The sequence below is a fragment of the Solanum lycopersicum genome, chromosome 3 (assembly GCF_036512215.1).
Source record: "Solanum lycopersicum chromosome 3, SLM_r2.1".
Taxonomy (NCBI): domain Eukaryota; kingdom Viridiplantae; phylum Streptophyta; class Magnoliopsida; order Solanales; family Solanaceae; genus Solanum; species Solanum lycopersicum.
This window is the reverse complement of record NC_090802.1, coordinates 43355476-43361741: the sequence shown is the minus strand read 5'-3', so window position 1 is coordinate 43361741 and position 6266 is coordinate 43355476.

The window sequence follows — 6266 nt, the reverse complement described above, 5'->3', positions numbered from 1 at the left end:
TAAAAATCACACGCGTCATTCTAAATAGAAAAAAATGATTTTGTATTCAATATCATGCTCATATACATTAGTTCTAACCTCATGAAAACAATTTTAGACCAAAGATGAATGAGTCATTTTTCCAGAATTTTCGCAGTTTATAGGCAGCCCTTTACAGTGAACTAGACAATTTTTTTAAAAAAATGCAACTTTTAACCAATTCATGATAAAAACATGCTAATATGCAATGTAGAACCACATAAGCACATATTACAACATAATAATAACTTCATACAATGAAAAATGCAAAGAATCAATTAAATTCAACTTCACCAGGACCCCTAAGCACAATTGAATATGAAACATACCTCTATGACTTTCTACTCTCAAGCTTGAGTTGAATAGAAAAGATGAAACGATCAATCAAAACTGCTTTACTAAAAATACTCCCCCACTTAGAAGGAAATCATACCACTAATGAAATATAAGTACTTACCATCATTTCTAACCCTCATTAGGATTTTCTCCTCTAGTTCGGAGTGCATAAAAATGCCTCTAATTTTGAGCATCTTCCTTTGAAAAATTATGAACAACTTGCTTAATCCCTCTTCCTCTAGAAGCAATGGTAGGAAAATCTCTTATTTTGTGATCATCCTTCCCACAACCATAGTAAGCAATAGTATCGACTAGACACTTCCCATATTTCCTCTTTCCATAAGTAATATATGTAAGATTGCCATTTTTAGAACCACCTCCTTTCTCAAATTTAACGTAAGAACTCCTTGGTTATTTTTATGTTTGATACCTCTTCTTGAACCTAAGCTGATCTTGTTCACTAGAACCACTCCTTTTAAAGTTCCTAGATATCCTTCCTAGTTTAGACTCCTCAATTGATTGAGCATATAACATCTGTCTAGATAGGGTAGGGTTATATCATCATGTAGCATGGCCGGGGAAAGTACTTTTCAAGAAAAGCTTCTTTAAATTCATCCCACTCAATAGAACCTTACTCAACCGGCCTATTATCCTTCCATTGAGTTTATCATACTTGATAAACATCCCTCAATCCATACGAAGTTGACATTGCCTTCTCCCTAGAAGTCACCCCCATTGCACTCAACACCTTGTACACACAATCTAGAAGATTTTGGGACCATCATGACAATGATTCTTAACCTAGACGTCATAGTGATCTCCACAACATTCACCCTAGGGACCATGTATCACTATTACTCACCTCCAGGGGAACCATCGGAACATCATTACCTGCTTCCACAATAGATACTTGATCATATTGAGCACTTTTAGCACCTTGAGAACCTTGAGGAACTTGCTTAACTTAAGGAAGAATAACCTTATGCACATCATTCTCCTTAACTCTTCTAGCCAGTGTCCTCCTCGTATTCATCTTCTTAGAAACACAAGGAAAACCATAAGAAAAGGGTACTCATAACACTTACCCTATGGCATGACATAGGAGTAGAAAAGAAGGGAAACTCTATCATCCTATATCCTCTCGCCCATAGATGTGTTGTGACTCACACCAATGGTCAAGACTCTACTAGACATGACATGATGAGTCTTTTTGATTCCAAAGACTACTTCCATAACCTTGGTTTGATACCAAGCTTTGAATGACTTGAGACCATACACTATAAATTACGACCAATCTCAGATATTAACATGTGTACTTGACCTATCAAAGGTCTTATACAAGGCCTTTTTCATATCGGTCATCGCATATACATAATGAAAAATAGTACGGAATTTAAAATTGTCACAAAACATTAGAATATCGTTAATAACATATTTCATAGAAATAATAGGGAATACTAAGTCTCAATGTAATCAAACTTTAACATGAGAATACTTGGGACACGGCCGATACAATATGAATATAAGAAAAAGCTTAGTCTATTACAATACTTTGAAATAAAAGACATATATGTATGGGATTGAGTCAAACGAGGATATACTTCACTTCCCTTTAATGAATCTAGGGTCCAAGCTCTCTTTCACGATCCTTCTCACCTTTCGCTTACACCTTTAGAGATAACAAAATGTATGGAGTTTGTACAACTAATTGTACTAAGTATAACATTATGCATATAATCATGAAAACAGATATTTATTAGAAATATGTATCTTTTTATTTAAAACATCATATTATAATGATAGGAATAACATTAATCAACTTAGAAACACATAATATAACACTTAAGCAACTTATAGCATTTTTAATAAACTTTACAGTAACCTGAATTCATTGTACAGTGAATTCCTTCACTGTTACAATGAAGTGCCTTCTCTTCACTTTGACACTTCCTAGCATGTAGTCTTCTCATAAAAGCTATCCTAAGATTGACTTAAGTAATACAAAGACAGACCGCCCATACAACTTCTCTACACACACCTAAATGATCCTCAAGACCACCTATAATGATATAAACACACACTTACAAGACATCAAACACATAAACATGACATGCTCCTTTAAAAGTCTATCAAAAGACTTATTTAAGTAAATTAAGAAGATAACATCCATGATTGACATATTCAAGATTACCTAAATAATCCTTAAGAATACCTAAGGCTTTGTTCATGTCCACATAATTAACATCTTCCCTACTTCCCTAACTAGAGACATTCTTAAGACTTATCTAGGTAAGTTTTAAAGTGACCATTCTTATTCCCCCTGCACACCTTAACTAGACAAACTTTAACTAGTCTAGGTAGGTACTGATTCATTTAACATACTTTATTAACTTATGAAATTACATTCATTAGTTCATTTAAGATCATTCATCACATAAAGACATTCAAGTACTGTCTTGGACAAGACCTAGGGACTCTAACTAACACCTTCAAATCCTATTGTGCAATGTCTAGATAGTGTCCCATACTCCCACCTAAACCTCATAGAACATCTCTTATGCTAGTAGGTATCCTATATGATGAGTGTAGGCAATAACCAACATAGACCATTATAGCTAGACATGGAATCCAGAGTTCTAACCTACTCCGATGAGGGTGTTCTACTTGCAAATGGTAGAACTTGGACACATTCCATGTAGGCACATGTTAAAGAATATGAATGGAGTGCTTTATACTCTTGTCTCATCATTTAACTATAGTTATTTCTTTTACCATACTCACTCATTGCTATCCTTTTTTCTCATAGAGTTTACATTAATGGTTCATATAAAAGGGTTCCATATCTAGGTCATAACCCAATCACATTCACACTACTAAAGAGGTCCACTACGGATACCTTACAATGGAGACAAGAAGCTCATAATGACTTTCCTAAGGTTTGATATGATGACATTATAGCCAACCAATCATATGTCGCTTATTCCATTACTTAAAACATACCATTACGAGTTTCTACTTGGACATTAATAACCTTACCACTCTGTTTACGGTTTCACATAAAGGACCCTCTTAATATCATTTAAGGTCTCATGTCATTCATACATACAAGACAAAGAGGCTTTAGCATCCTAAGTCAAGACATCTCATATTCACATCCATGCATGCATCAAGTGAGGGACACCAGTCAACCAAGACAAGGCACAACATACAACACTTTAATACATATTACATGTCATTCGAGAAGCACATAGAAATAACAATTATCATCTTTAAGTCATCATGTACACTACCATATCATCATCAATATTACGATCATAGACTCATATATTCAAGTAGGAATAACCATGCATCAACCCTAAGACTATACACTTAAAGCCATAGTCGTAGTCTAACATGATCACCTAATTAACATCAACAGAAAAACACATATGTTTTATCAAAAGTTTTAAGTTTTCGGGAAAATGTTTATTTTGTATAGTTCTCAGACTTTTTAAGTCGCCACCTAATTTTTAAGGAAAAATCAAGAAAACTATCTTTCAATTCGACTAAAACCGAAAATCAAATTTGGAAGATTTTTAGGTGTTCGGGGATTCTTATTAACTCCTTAGGAAGGTTTTGAAAGCACCTAAGACATTTGCTTACTTGAGGTTATCCAACAACTAATTAATTTGGCTAAAGAAATATCTAATTTGATTTTGTGCTTATGAAAATACTTTAAATTGTGTGAAAATTAAGTATTAATTTTACCAATTAGGTTGTAATATATTTTAAAGTTATTTTATTTGGATTTATTAAGGCTTTAAAATTGAAGGTGAATTTTGCAGGGATTTTGATTCGTCAACCCTAAGCCTAATGACAACTAAGCAACGAGTAATTAAACAAAGGTAGAGAGAGAGAGATTAGGTCCAAACCGGTTTTTGTCTGACTGGACCGGTATTGGGACCCATCTATGTTGGGTTTTTTACCCATTTAACATGTACTTGTCCTAAACTCTAAGTATACAATAACTAAAGTAATTAAATTGGCTTCAGACCAACAACAACAAAATAAAAATTTTAAGAAAAAATAAAATTCGGGCCCTAATGACCTTTATTTCTTCAACTTTTTGACTTCTTCCACTGGATTTTTTCTGATTTTTATATGTACACCAAAGGATAGTTGATGGTTAACTTGAACACTGTGCAAATGGACCTCCATGAGCCATTTTGAAAATGTGTAAGATATGTAGTCCCGAGAGACTCAGAATAGTATCACATGCAACATAATAGAGATAACAAACAATATGAGACTAATAAAATAAAATAATTGAAGCTAATGACAAAGTGACTAAAATTTTACAAGCAAGAGTTTACTTGTTTTAGTTTGACATAGTCCTAGAAAGGCTGAATCATGTGTAGCTAAGGTCTTTTTGTAGCTGCTCTTTGACGTCCGTTGATCTTATTTTTTTATCTTCTTAAAATATGAAGGGGGAACACTGATTTTTTTTAAAGATAAGCGACCGGTGTTAGAAGGCTAACTACATATCTCATACGGAGAATTCAAGCCCTACATAGTTTGAGTAGAAAATAAATATTGATTTTCATTCATTCCTTAATTAAGATTACAAGGTAATTGCAAATAATAACAAAGCATAGAGATAAATACTGATTACATGTCAGTCATTCCTCTTCTCATCATCATCTCAGCCACGAGGAACAAACTCAACTCAGATTTTACCCATGTTTACAAGAGCGTCCACGTCGTAGCAAAAGCTAAAAAACCTTGAAAGGCTATGTTCTGTAGCATTGTGGTAAGAGCACAGTTTCTAGATTTCTTCCCCAACGTGATCGAGACCTCTATCATCATTGTGGATAGAGGATAAGACCCCATTCCTAACAAAATCCTATTAGGATCAAATTCACACACACACACTAGATGAATGAAGAACACAAGAACTTTCAAGAGAAAAGAGATGAGAGATTTAGGGAGAGAAAGAGAAAACCCAATATTTCGTGGTAACACCCCGTGAGTAAACTTCCACAGCGGTGAGGTATATTTATAGTAATAAATCAGAGTATTTTTTGTTAAAGAGAATCAATAGGAAAGACTAAAATAGAGAATAAATAAGAAAGCCTAAAATAGTGAATAAAAAGGAAAACCTAAAATCAATCAGGCTCCACTACCTAACAATTCTCCCACATAGAGATTGACTCAGTCATCCAAACAATACATTCTCAAGAAAAATCTCTTCATCATCAACGTCTTTACCGCACCGCAACATCTGTAGCAACAACTATAAAAGACCAACCGAGGTTTTACGTAACCTCAGTTTCCCAACATCAATACATTTCATCAACATGTCTGCCGAGTTCTTTCAACCCTCTATCTTCTCTAAGCACATATCACCATCCTCCACTGCCCTCCGAGTGAAATGGTATCGCCTTTTAATGTGCTTTGTCTTCGAATGATAGACTGGATTTTTCACCAACTCTATGGCACTCTAGCTATCTGAGTAAAGAATCTTCTCGCTTTGCTTCTTGCCCAATTACTCAAGATAATCTGCGAGCCATATCATCTCTTTCCCGGCTTCAGCTATTGCAACATACTCAGCTTCCGTAGATGAAAGAGAAACACACTTCTGAAGCTTGGACATCCAACTCACTTTTGTTCCACCTATGGTGTAAATGTACTAGGATGTACTCTTGGTCGAGTGAACATCCCCACCAAGATCAGCATCCACAAAACCCTTTAGAGTCACCTTGCCTTTGGCAAAACAAAATGAACTACTGGATGTACCTCTCAGATATCTCAAAATCCACTTCACAGTTTCCCAATGCTCTTTCCCAGGGTTCGTGATGTACCTGTTAACAACTCCAACTGCATGTGCTATATCAGGTCTAGTGCAGACCATAGCATACATAAAATTACCAACT